The 14750-nt window shown below is 37.7% G+C and overlaps 1 protein-coding gene across 1 annotated transcript in view; it reads right to left on the reverse strand.

Moving 5' to 3' along the window:
- Positions 1-14750, reverse strand: part of tbl1xr1a (TBL1X/Y related 1a) — a 43591-nt gene that overhangs the window by 27984 nt on the left and 857 nt on the right. The window lies entirely within an intron of this gene.

The following is a 14750-nucleotide window of genomic DNA, read 5'->3' on the forward strand; positions in this document are numbered from 1 at the left end:
CTGTCAACCACTCTGAATTTGATAGGTGTCAACTACACCTTGGATGTAGTTGACACTTTGGATAGTCTCATTCCTAAAATAGAGTCTAAATGAAAACACAAAGGAATTGTAGCAAATTTGTTTGTTTTACATATTTAAACCATATCTATGAGATATAATCCCTTTGTGTGAAGCCAAGTCTTTCCAGGTACTAATTGCATTTCATTGGCAGAAAAAGGTGACTCTTTTTTTTTGGCAGTTTTATGGTGTGACATAGAATGCATTCTACCATACAGTGTATGTACAGAACATAAGATGACATGTGCTTTAATTTTCAAAATTTAACAAGGTTAATATAATCTCAAAGTAAAAGAAACTGTCAAAGAGCTTTTATTACTATTATCACTGACTTAAATGCACCACTGGACACTAATCACACAGTGGTTATAATCTTAGATAACCCATGAAAAGAAAACTTTTACTGCTGTATGCATATTAGGCCTTTAAATGGGTAGATATTTATGATAAATGACAAATATCCGTAAATAACACTGTCACTGTGAATAAGTGCATCACTTTCATGAGGAGAACATCCCAAGTTTTAAAGCAAAGAACACATGAGATGAACCTTTGTTGTATCCTTGGGCATAAAATGATAAATGTTTTATTGCTGTTAGCATAATTTGACTAAAAGAACAATCGACAGAGAAAGACATTCAAAACGACCCAATAAGACACTGCAGCAGGCTGAAAGCGCTCGCATAGCGCATTCCTTCTGACATGTGGTAAGTGATCTAACCCCATCGCTTCTTGTCACAACACTTGGTTTGATCCCACTGTCGGCACTAACCTTGTGAGAACTGCCTCACAGGCTTCTGCAGGTGGCAGTTCTCGTGAGACTAGTGACTTAATTCAGTTTAGAGAGGCACATAAATTCTTATTTCAAAAAATTACATCATAATAAGGGACACTTCCACGGAAATTAATAATGCGGGAAGACAGATGAAATCAATGGTAGAATATTGTAGCTTTCCGACCAAAACGGGTGACTTGACTGGTATGCTTTTGTCCTGCAATGATAAGCTTGTTAAAGCTACTTAACACTGAGGGGTCCTGACATTTTAAAAGTCGGGTGCTATGTAGCCACCTCCACCTGAGCAGCCAGGCTTAACATGGGAGTGTGCATGTCTGTTGGAAAGTTGACAGCCATGGTGCAAATGGCTTTCAGCAGAGTGTGGCTAAGAAGAGACAAGAACTCCCAGAGCAGAGACGGAGCATTCTGAAACATCAACCCCAAACACACTCTCTGGTTGGTGTGTGTTTATTGCTTTCATGAACCCAAAGGAAGCTGAAGAGAAGGCTGGCAAATGACAGCTAGTGTGCTTCAGTTTTACCCTTGATGCACCAAATGACAACATTCTACAGAACAAGGCTAGTTTAATCATCTGAGTTTCCCCTGCCTGCATGTCTCTCTTGGTTGTTGTAAATTGTTTTAGTGGTTGACTATCCTGGTTATGCAATAATCAAGTAATCAAAAAAAAAAAAACATTTAAAAAAATTGCTGAAATACTGGTAAATTTTGTAATAAGAAAAGGATTCATATTGGATATAGTATAAGCACATATTTCTGCAGACCGTACTTTTCTGTGGCTTAGAAAATTGACTTCCTAAGTGAACTTAGACAAAAAAATACACAAAAATTTTCAATTCAAATAAAAATAAAAATAAAGTGTAAAGCAGAAGCTTTACACTTGTCTACACTCCAGTTTTCAGTTTACACATTCATCTTCAGTCAAAGATATGAACTCTCAACTTGCCTGATCATTTTGTGTCCATGTAAGTGAACGTAAAAATTTTGTAAAATGTAAAAAATTGCAGAAAAAAAATTATATTTATAAAACTTATTTTATAAATGAAGTGGATTATGTTGCACAAAACTGTCCACCAAAATACATTATAAACAAATTATCAAGCTCATTTTAATTTACCATGCAATTTAGGGGTGTAGCGATACAATAATCTCATGATACGATATTCTGATCACGATACGATACGTATCACAATGTACAAATCGATACTTTTCTATGCACTTTTGTGATTTTCTGAAAGATTTTAGAAGGACAGAATGATTTTTGTGACATTTTGTGTTTCATAGACTTGGATTTAATGTACTAAAAACTGATTAAAAGAACCAACTACACAATACCTGACTGATTAGACAGAGTAACAGTCTACAGCTGCACAAAATAAATCAAAGATACAGAGAAAAAATTTGTTTCTCTCATTTATTCATGTGGATTTGACATAAAACTCAAAGTTTCCACAGTGATACAGGAGCTGAGTGAGGAGATCATCAGCCTCTGTCGACTCTCAATATGCAAATGATTCCACTTATGTTTTTCTTTTGGACATACTGTGGCTGCATTCTGGAGTAAAAAAGTATTTTGGACTCAATTGAAAGGGCTTTTCTACCTTGGCTCCCTGAATTAGCCATGTTTGCTACTAGCTGCTTACAGAATGGCTCTGCCTCACCCTAAAGCGATCGACTCCTTGCAGCTGCGCAGCGCCACCATTCCCCTGCTTGGATTTTTGAGTAGCTGCCTCTCAGACTCATCATACTCTGAGTCGCTGATAATCTCTGTCAGTTGCTAATAAAAATGATCGATCCGCCATCGTCATCATGGCAATCCTCACTGCGCGCGTTCTGCAGCTGCGAGTTTCTCCTCTTTGTTTTTTACAGTTCAAAACAGAGCGCCACTGCATGCTGCGTGTTCATTCTTCAGGTAATCCTTTATATGCAGAACAGAAATCACCAAGCTGAAAACAAATTTCGAAGTAGATGCAACTAGTCGGTCCAATATCCAATCGCTGCAGTAATTTCGTGATCTCACTGCTTTGGCTGCTACTCAGTTCTTCTTCTCTTTCACAGTTACTTGCGCAACTTTACTTTGTTTCTTAGCAACAAAATACAACCCATCGTTATTCATTGAAGAGCTGAGATTTCCAAAACCAAAAGAATCTAATGTTGCGTTTTGTTTTTTCACTTTTGGAAGCTCTTTCACATAACTGGAAAAGCCGATTTTTGACATTCAGAAAAATATGATTTACTTATTTCAACGTAACTCTGGTTTTACTTGGCCTATTAACACAATTTAAAAACTGTTGTGTAATTTATAATGTGCACTTTAAGTACAAGTTGAAAGTGAGACTGGGGAAGACGGAGTCTTGCTGTTACGCCGTCACAAACCAGACATGTTAAAAAGAAGGTATAGGCCTATGGACCCCTAGGGTTAAATGTATTGATACTCGGATGAAAAATCGATACTTTCCAAGGGTGGGGGGAAAAAAAATCGGTAAATATCATAGAATCGATATAATTTTACACCTGAACGCAATTTATTGATAGATTGCTTACTGCAGCAGGCTTGACTGAGCATGATGATGGAACATCGCCAAGCAGCCAGTATCGGTACATCAGCATGCGAAGAAAGCACCACAATAAACAAGAAACTATAAAAAAGTGAGGAGGGGGGATTTAATCAGCCATGCATTCATCAGGACTCACTTATTTTTACAGAATGTCTGGAAACTCAGAACTTGATATTAGCCTCACCGTGTGCAAGGTTTGCAAAATACAAATTGAGCTCTTTGGGAACACTGCAGAGCCAAACAGCCCACTTTAAATACATAGGAAATATTCATATGGAACTTTTATCCACATTCACACAGAAATCATAATTATTTAGAATTGAAAATTCATGTTTATTCAAATTGTGGCCCAAAAAACAAAATCAAAAGCTGGTAAAACATTCACACCCCTAGAATTTAAGATCCCAGAAATGTAACATCTACCTGGACTGTGTGATGACTGCATTTCTACTGAATAGTCTGAAACGTTAAGACATTTAGATCATCTCCCTTGCAAAATCATGTTTCCATTAATGTTTTTTTATGTGCATTTGAAGCATCACATTAGTTTAATGGAAATTGCAAAATTCAAAATAACTTTACAAAAAAAAAAGTTTTTATAATTTCTTGAGGCGGTTTTTGGCTTTAGTGCGGTTATTGTGCTAAAAGGGAAATGGAATCACATTTCCGAAATAAGTTCTCATTTAGCAAACATTTACCTTTCATGCTGTTTTTGCTGTTAGAATAATTAGAATTGCATTTCTTTCTCTTTGTCTCCAGACAACAAGTACGTAACAATACCAATAATAGTTGACAAGACAGAACAAATACAACTTGCCTGATAGCAACACTGTCCTGAAAACCTATATAAAGACAATAACCTGTGAAGCAGCTCTGAGCTCAAACAGTCCCTGATGGTGATGCAAAACAATTTATCAGAAGACTTCAAGGCACCACCACATTGTGGTGAAGCTCATCTCATTGTGCTGCTATCTGACATCTGGTAAACAAGCATCAAATACCATAGCTCGAGTTTCTGATTCAACAAAATATCAAATCCAGGTCACACTTTCCATCCCACCATCACCTCTCTTAAGACAGTTGGTTTGTCTATGTTGAGAGGCAAATCTCTAGCCATTAATAGAAAACCCCCTTAATCATCAAGTCAGATGAAGAGTCTGATAAGAAATAAAAGCTAATGCAGCAGGAAGAGAAGTGTAAGGCTGATCTACCCACAAATTTGTTGTCTGATTTTCAAATGAAAGTCTTCTACTAAACAGACTGAACTACCAATTTTACCGCATGACTCTTTTTAGAAACAAAAACCAAATTCAAGATTGCATGCAAACAACTCTGGTTAGAATTATTCTAAAAAGCTAACAAGAGGAACAACAAAATGTTTAGTTCTACCTCAAGTCACGTAGATGCTACTTTGATGCAAACTACTTACTAAACATTATTGAAGCCAACCACTTCCTCCAACAGGACGGTGCAACCCAACACACCACAAGCAACAGACAGCAACACCAACCCATCAACAAATACCAGCATTCATGAGCTCTAACTTCTTCCAACCTACTGCTGGATGCTATTGAGGTTCTGCACACTGCAGAGCTTTCTGTTCATGGTTGTCGCAGCTCTGATTGTCCCAAGCACCAGACACCATGTGACACCCATTGGTCTGTGCAGGGTCCACAGACCAATGGTATGGAAGGGTCAGTGTAAACCTTCTGGTGTAAAGAGACACAGACAGAAAAATGTCACATGAGTTACATTTGTCAAAGCAAAAGTATGATAAACTGTTAGGTGTTTGGATTAAATCATGCCTATGAGAGTGGGCTCTTGGAAAAGATCATTTTAATAGTGAAGTAATATATTACCGTAAATATTCTGATGATTGATTAACTGGAAAACAAAAATATTGTCACATTCTGTAGTAGCTAATTAAGCTTGTAAAATATGCTTGTTAAGATGTTAGGTTATTCCTTCATTAAAAACATACCTGAAGTGTTATCGTTATTCTTTCATGCATTTTTGAGAAATTCTTTAATCCAACCTTTCAGCCTGAGTGGACAGAGTGCTGTCTTTAAGATGCAGCTTTTCCTCAGAGCTGCAGTTTCGACACTTCCAAGCCCTCAAAACTGCAGTCTGGCTAGTCTGACTCCTTCAGACTAGAAAGTCTCAATTAGAAAACACCTGGTGCAACATCTAAGTGCATAACTGGTAAAAACGCTGTTAAGGGGTTAACAGACAAGCCATGTTCTGATGACTTCCTGAAGGCAGAGCTTCCAAAAGTGTTTCTTCAAGAGACAGATGCCCAATTTGAAGGCATTAAATTACAAAGTCAAATTTATTGTAAGCCATATTTCATTATGCAACATTTTTCTAACCAGTAAAGCTAACAGTTACTTGGTATGCTAGAAAATTGCAAATTCACAATATTGCCCCTTTAAATCACTTTTGGTCTCAAGTTTAACATATGAAAGAGGTTATAAATTTATAAATTTTATACTGTCCAGTAATCTTTGAAGAAAGGAGTGTTTCCAGGTGCTGTCAGACTAAAGCAAAGGGAGCTACAACCCTGCAAATATTGACGCTTCACAGGAAAAAAATGAAAAAGGTACAACATATTCTTCAAAATGTAGGAACTGACCCCACAGGCTACCAAACAGACATGCCACACACTCAGAATTCAGCTGTTCTGAAAACATTTAATAGAGATGCATCCATTTTAATGGTTTTCAAACCGCAGACTCATGATTTGTGAATGCCAAATGGACCAGAGATCGCTCTAAAAGCAGGAAGTGGACTACAGTGCAGGGTATTCTTGTTTCTGTCAAAACAAATGCGCATGTCCAGCGATAGAGAAACGACTTGTGGTCTTTTTCCAAAGACAAATCCCACAACCACTGAAATGTGGCCCTACTCCACTTATTTAGATTTTGTGAAAAATGAAGTTGTGCTCAGTGTTCTGAGGTTTTCTTCTTTCCTTCAGCGATTCCTGGTGCAGCACCACCACAGGCGAAGAGGGGAACAAGTTTTTTCACAAGCTAAATTGGGAAACTATTTGCTGTATCTCTCTGCTTTATAAATTCAGTTTGAAACCTTCACTGCATTCTGCAGCCAAACTGAAGCCAAAAGAAGGGATTCTGAGAATAAAATTAGCCACCTGTGATGGGCTAGTGGGTACAATTTTTACCATTTTCTAATTTGCTGTTACATAAAATGAACACTCACATTTAAAAAAAAATCAATCTGAAAATGCTTAATTCAGGGTTTTTGTATCCTCCTTGCCATGAGCTCTGAGTGTTGCCAACATTTGCTGCCTTCATCCATCACCCCCAACTTGACACGCTGAATGCAGCATGCCACAGTTTTTCTAACAATGTGCTCTGTGTGTGCTAAAAGCATGTGCACATGATAACACACATATTCAAACAGGGGCATCAATAACATGTTACAACAACAAGTAGAGCCCACAACCCCAAGTTCACACACAAAAAGAAATGTTGTCGAGGCGTTCATAGAGTTGCTCCTGGAGCTGCCATTCACACATACATTAGTCAGCAGAAGATTATTGGCTGGAAATTGTCACTATTAACAGCACATCTGACAACTAGACATATTACAGAGCAGAATCTGGGAGCAGGACATAGGATGCAGGACATGGATGCCAAGTCAGTGAGCAGCGCACACTATTCAGTTTTTTTATTTAGGGCTGCAATCGTATCTGTACCGAAAATATTCATGTTCGGTACACACATGTACCAAACATTCTCTACCTGAACACATCCTGAAATCACCCAGAATGTTGATGCGTGATCTCTGTGGAGCGTTCTGAAGAGCAGCATTAAGAAGTGCCACCAAAGCAAAGAGAAGATTCCCCTCTGTCACTGAAACATTCAGGTTTGTCGTACAGCTGCAAAGGAGAAAGAAAAGTGGACACAACCAGAACTTTATGTCAGCATATTTAAATAGTGTAAGTTATGTAGACCAGACTAAACTGAGCTGAGTTACACACCTGGAACACAATCCATCAGCTGAAGCCCAAATCCAGCTCCCTGCAGCTGTCAAACAAACCAAAACGCTGCACTGCATCAGATGCAATAATACACTGGTACTGTCTTAAAGCTGCAAAATGTAACTTCCATTCTAGTCAGATTAGAAATTATCACCTAACTTTATCACCTCAGCACAGGTGATAAAATTTAGCCTTTTATCACCTGAAGAATATTTACAGGATTAAAGGACTAACATCTTAGTGAGCTCTAGAGAAACTCATCCATGTGTTTATCTGTTGCAGTAGATAACTGACATTGATTACTGCAGGTTTCTTCACAGGTCTGTCTAAACAAAAAGAAAAAAATCAATCCTCCAGGTGCAGCTGATCCAGAATGCTGCTGCTGACATTCTGACTTCAACCAGGAAGATAGAGCACTTCGCCTAGTTCTAAAGTTCTTCACTGAGAGAATAGATTTTAAAATATGGTTGTTTAAAAATCACTGACCAGCTTAGCACCACAATGTATTAAAGATCTGCTGTTGTTGTATGAATCTTCCAGACCTTTCAAGTCTTCTGGTTCTGGTCTGTTCTACATACAGAACAAAACAAAGAAGCAGCATTCGGCTATGCACCACAAATCTGGGACAAACTTCCTGCATTTCCAATTTTGGGACGAGTACCAAACTAGACAAACACAATACTTTTCATGAGTCATGTTCTCTGTTACAAACTTTGTATCACAAAAGGACTTTGGCATTTTTGTTCTTCAACAACTTTCAAGCACAGCCACCCATGCTGAATATCAATGTTTCACTCAAATACACTGATGTCACAAATGAGTGAGATATTGTGTCTTTAAATAGTCAGCTGTAATTCCTGTCCAAGCTATGCGAGGGTTTTTTCCATTTCTTTCCAGGAGCCCATATAAAGGTTCCGGAAAGTTACATTCCAGACCAAAAACGTTCAGGAATCCATCATGGAAAACGATTTATGTGGATAATTACTTTCAGATTGTTTCATAGCAAGCATTTGATATAGGTATTGAACCATCACTGCAAACTTTAAAGAAATGTGTCCAACGAGAATGAATTTTAAATCAACTGCACTGATCCAGACTCTTACTGAGTCTCCAAGGAGGACTGAATACATGACTAAAAACCAGACATCATTTTCACTATTAATAGCAAATCTGATTATTCTTTCAGAACAATCATACTTTCTAACTTAAAAATCATAATAAATAGTAAGATATTATTTGCATAATACTTTTCTAAGCACTCAAAGACACTGTACATGAGTTAATTAAGGGAAGACAGATGAAGAAGTGCCCTGGTTCCACCAGAATGTACTTCCTGTCACCAGCATGGCTTCCCTGGGCACACACATATAGAAACCACAGAAGGACAGCAAGATATTTGGCTTTCTGCAGGTTTCACCAACTCAAATGACCACAACACTAACACCTATTTGCTGCACCCTAATGACTGACTAACACTATTTACAACTGAAGGTACCACGCCAACCTCTGTATGTTCTAGTCATATAATGTGAAGTAAAAGAAAAACATTTTGAGTCTGATAATCCCACATTCTCAGCTGCATTTCCCTTCATAAGTGGTAAGACTGGTGTTTGAGCACCATGTTAAATTCACTAAACCTATGACTTCAGAGTTAGTTTCATATATACATATATATGTGTGTGTGGGTGTGTGTGTGTGTGTGTAAAAACAATCTTAGCCTGAGGCAGGAGGTAAGTAAGCCAGGTTTATAATACACTGGGGAAACCCTGATAGGTAAGGGAGATTTGTCTGTTCCAGGAGAGGTGCTCTGTTTGAAAGATGTTATTGAGACATTTTCATGGACCTTTGCCCACTTTCAGCACACCCAGTGGAGGCAGAGTTGATGAATCCCTGCTGCATTAGAGCTCCAGGAGACTCAAAATAGATTATGAAACTTGTTATACAACATTAGTGGATATTTCGTCAGGTAAAAAAAAGGTGAAAACTAAAATAATGTGCTCTCATACAAAGTCAAACCAAGTGCTCACTTTCTTTCTCTAACAATACCTGGAGTGTTTTCTACTTCATCCTACCACTCTGTTATGTCCTGTCAATGACTTGTTATGCCTCCACCATTAAAAGAAAAATAAATAAATAAACATCATACAGACTTTTAATGAACTAAATCGAAACCCAGGATTAAAGATTGTTCTCTATTGTTTGTCTCTATTTGTTATTGGGCCTGATGAAGGAAGATGTTTTCACGCACTGCACGTAAGCCCATTTTGTCTGTCCCTTCACTATTCACAACACCGCCTAACACCGGTTACATAATTGCACTACTCCAACACACCTCCTGTGTGATTTATTAAGGCCAAGTAATCACAGCGTCCTACATAGATAATGTGACTCAGCTTGCTGATCTGCAGCTCGCCATATTCCTGGGTCCTCACTGCTGCTATCTGCTACATTTATAACAAACAAGCAAGCACAATTCATACACACACACGCATATATATATATATATATATATATATATATATATATATATATATAATATATATATATATATATATATATATCTACGCGCACACACGCATATTAGGGCTGAAACGATTCCTCGAGTGATTCGAGTACCTCGATTATTAAAATTCCTCTAGGAAAATGTATCTGCCTCGAAGCCTATATGTTAATATGTTTTATTATGTGGCGCACTATGTTCCCGTCGGGGTTTATTTGCGCTCTCACTTCCGCCTGAGTTGTTGAAGAAAGCTAAGTGTTAGCAGCATAACATCCAATTTTCAAGTTCGGCCTGGGAGGATTTTACTGATTTATGATAATGTCTGAATTTTGGTCGTTTTTCGGGGACAAATAAACATCCTTAAAATGACGAGAGTGATGCCTGGAGTATGTCAGCTATTCTCCTCCCGGAGCTGCTGGTTCAGAGTGAACCAGCAGCTCACTCTGAACCAGTGCCTTATTTATACAGGTGAGTGATCGACTGAACACTGCAGGCAGCTGTGCTTTAGATGCGTAGCTTTCATCAAAATACCGGAAAATAAATTTCATATCACCCCGGTCGCAACAAGTGGGTGGCGAAGCGCATCATGACGTTGCATACCTGGTAGAGGTGTTTCTGCAGGTGTCAAATCCTATCGCTAAAATGTACACAAACACTATAAATGGCTGAGCAAGATATGAGTTCATCTATTAAACTGACTGAAGATGAATATATAAACTAAAAGCTGGAGTATAGACATTTTTTTAGCCAAGCTATTTGTGAGCAGGCCGTTCTCTATTGTTCGTCTCTACTTGTTGTTGGGCCTGATGAAGGAAGATGTTTTCACGCACTGCACTTAAGCCCATTTTGCAACCTATGTCCAACTGTTTTACAGCCAGGCTAGTTGTGAGCCTGCCTTTTTAATATTGCACTGAATATAGTTTCACATTTTTGTACTCTTTTCTTCAGGTTAACTTAGAAAGTCAGCCATTTTTGTTACAAGTTAATTTTCTGGGCTACATAAAAGTAATAGTTATGGAAGCTCAAATGTGAAAAATTAGACTGATGTTGATATGCGATAGTAATACTGCTGTTATGTTAGATTTACCAATGTTTTATTTTATCTTGTATTTAATCCGATTAATCGTAAGAATAATCGATAGATTACTCTATAACTAAAATATTTGTTTACATTATTTTATTTTATTATTACACAATATTGATATTGCATATTTTATTTTCAGATTTTAGTACATATACACATATACATACACACACATATATACATCCGGTAAAAGGCATCCAAGCATTTTCCCATTTCATATTTGATGGCTTCCATAATTTGCAACAGGAGTGAATCTTGAGTTGTTAAAAATTAAGGTTGAGGGTTGCTAGTTTGAAGACCGGCTGGTGAAGCCATCAGCATGTTTTTACGAAACAGAAAATCAACTCAGGAAAGATAATCAGGGAAGTTGATGTCCTCCAGTATCAGTGCCAGTCAACATGTGTATCTGTGAGGAATATGAAGAAGAAACTGTGGCCTGGTAAAGACAGTCAGCTTTCTTTCACATTCTCTCCAGGCACTGAGGCCGCAGTGCCTGGAGAATGACACCCAAATCTGCGGATTTTTTGACCCATAGCAACCTATGTCCAACTGTTTTATAGCAGTCTGAACAGCAGATCCAGCCTTTTCACCAAAAGAAATGTTGTTGTTTTTTTTTTCTTTATTAATTTGTGCCACTTCCATATATGGAACTAAATTAGACAATACACCCCATGGTTTTAAATGCATTGGAGATCTGAAAAATCTTTTCACATTTTATCAAACTTTTACGTAATTGACGCAAGACATGAGTTATAACTCTGAACCACAAGAAGACAGATGTAATGGCTGAAAATTATATTTATTTTGAAATTTTGAAACATCACATGCCAATTCCACCACTCCTGGTTCTGTCTTCACATCCAAGCAGACTTCTCTACAGAAGCTGCAGTCAACAGAGCTATGGAACCAACGTCACTGCGTATGACGTTTACGTCTCGCGTTCCACCACCCGTTTGTTGAGCATCAAGACCAGCTGTGTGCTTTGTCTGTTAGCCAATCAGCTTATCTCCAGGCATCATTTCCCACCCAACTGAAAGAGTTAAAGCCGGAAGTATAAAACAATCCAACTTATCTTAATTCAATTAGAAACTTACACACAACCATAAAACTCTCCCTGATCTGTTCTCATCTGATCCAGTGTGAGGACATCACACCAAAACCTTCTGTTCTTTCTTCATATAACATGGAATAAAAATGAGATTTTCCAGTCTGTCATTATTTCCTCCTCCTCCAAACTTGTGAACTCGTAATAATCGTTCTCTGCCATGATCGCTGTGTTCAACACCATGTTGTATATCACACATGGTAAAACACTATGACGAGGAGGAGCTCGATTTGGTGTGTCTTGTGGACGGTGAAAGGTGTATGCTTAAACAAACGTCTGAAAATCACATGACCACACATTGACACTTCGACTTCTGGCTGACCATGCTGGTCTTTAGTCAGCACCCTGCCACCAAGCCAGTATAACCAGTCGGCACATGTGACTATAACCAAAATGTACTTCGTAGTAGGGCTGTTGTAAACGAATATTTCAGTAATCGAGTAATCTATCGATTATTCTTATGCTTAATCGAGTAATTGGATTAAAAAAATTGTAGAATAAAATATTGGTAAATCTGGCATAACACTACTATTGTTACTATTGGACACATCAATATCAGTCCAATTTTTCATATTTGAACTTCCCAAACAGTTACTTTTCTGTAGTTTAGAAAATTAACCTGTAACAATTATAGATCACTTTCTTAGGTAACCTGAAGAAAAGTTGTACAAAGATCTGAAATGATATTCAATTTAACAACAAAGCGGCAGGCTCACAAATACGCAAATAAAAAAACATCTATGACCCAGCTTTTATTTATGTTTCTATTCAGTCAGTTTAATAGCTAAATTCTCACATTGCCCCATACCTGGCAAGCTTTGGGTTTTAATAAACATTATGCAATCTGGTAAGAAATATTAAACCCTGCTCTATTTTCTGTGCTTGTTGAGAAGAACTGAAAATGTTCCCTGAGATAATCTTTCAGTTTACAGCAGTGGTGAGTAATTCATTTTTCCAAAGGGCCACATAGGGAGCTGGGACTGTTGCAAAGGCCCAGATCAATTAGCTGACTGTGCTTTATTGTGTGAGCTGACATTTGAATGGGTAACTCATGTCTACAATGTGTTGACCAGTGCATTCACTTGTTATGCAAGTACACACACACACACACACACACACACACACACACACACACACACACACACACACACACACACCAAAGACTGGTGAAAACATTGCAGTCAATCTTTTGTGCAAAAGAAAGCATTGCGAAAAGTGAGCAGCTGCGTTCAAAATAAAGCAACATATTTACATTTCCATGCAATGATGTTTATCTCATATTTTAATCTGAACCCACAAATTGTTTCTCCATCTTTCACAAACAGAATAAAGGTTGCACAAAAATGTACTCTAAGGAATCTTTGAATTATTCTGTTCTTGTTTGATCAATTTAAAGTATCTTGAGTCTTAGACTAGAAAAACCAACTGCAGTCCAGATTCAAAAGTCCAAAGTAGATGCCAACTTCAGTAACATCAACCATTAGCAGCTGGCTATTTGTGGCATTCTCAGAGTGCTTATGCAGAATTCCCACCTTGTCTGTTACTGTTACCACTCTGACAGGGCTAGAAGCTTCTTCTGTAATTTCATTAGAGTTGTGATTCAGTCTGACAAGAAGCCTTTCATAAATGAGTATCGACAACAGACCTGCTTTCCTACTTTCAGGAGATATAATAACCACAGTTGAATAGCTACACTCCTATTAGTTAATGACTGCCACTAGGATATTTAGAAACATTTCAGACAAAAGAAATGGCTAAAATCATCTGACTTCTTTAAGATTGGTGATCAGCCAGAAAACTGCTTTCGGAGCACACCTATTTCCACAAAACATTTCTTTTTACTACTCTATACTGACAATATCTACTTGTTTTGGGTTGATTGGGTCAAAATCACTTATTTAGTAAGAGTCAACTGGCTCAAAAATGTTTTAACACCCAAATGAACAGGAAAATTGCATACTAAAAAGTTAAAAAAAATAACGTGCTTAGCTTTAACAATTATGTGCTAAATGGTATCATTTTATGGCCATTTATTGCTATAAATATGATTACACAAAAACAACACATACACAATGGATTAATTGCATGGGCATCAAATGGCATTACTGAAAGCATAAAATATACTGCATTAGTATGAGTTGGTAAATGAAGGTGCAAATGGACGGAATAATAGAATACTCATATTGTCCTTTCAATCTCTAAAATGATCAAAATAAAAACAGACGTTCATATCTGCTACATGATCACAACAATAAATGTGTTCGAAACCCACAAGGCCGTGGGCTTCAAACACATTTAATAAGTTGGTAACAGAGTTACAGAAGGCTTATCTGGGACTAGTACATAGTGTCACTGAGTTGAGATTCACAAGGTTGGCAAGTGGCCATCTCAGCTGTGTGTGTGTGTGTGTGTGTGTGTGTGTGTGTGTGTGTGTGTGTGTGTGTGTGTGTGTGTGTGTGTGTGTTTGAGTACATTTGTGTGTATTCACCCCTCCCCCACTGCTCTTACAACTTTAAAGCCGCCAACAGCACTGCACTCTAGTAAACTTTCAATCAACATACAAGGAAGGTAATTAATTGGATGGTTAAACTTTTTAGGTCAAAGTGCAACCTCAGTTTAAACTTAAGCAGAGATTAGGAGGTTTTAAAGCAAA

This window comes from Poeciliopsis prolifica, unplaced genomic scaffold (assembly GCF_027474105.1).
Source record: "Poeciliopsis prolifica strain line A6 unplaced genomic scaffold, Auburn_PproV2 SCAFFOLD060, whole genome shotgun sequence".
NCBI lineage: Eukaryota > Metazoa > Chordata > Actinopteri > Cyprinodontiformes > Poeciliidae > Poeciliopsis > Poeciliopsis prolifica.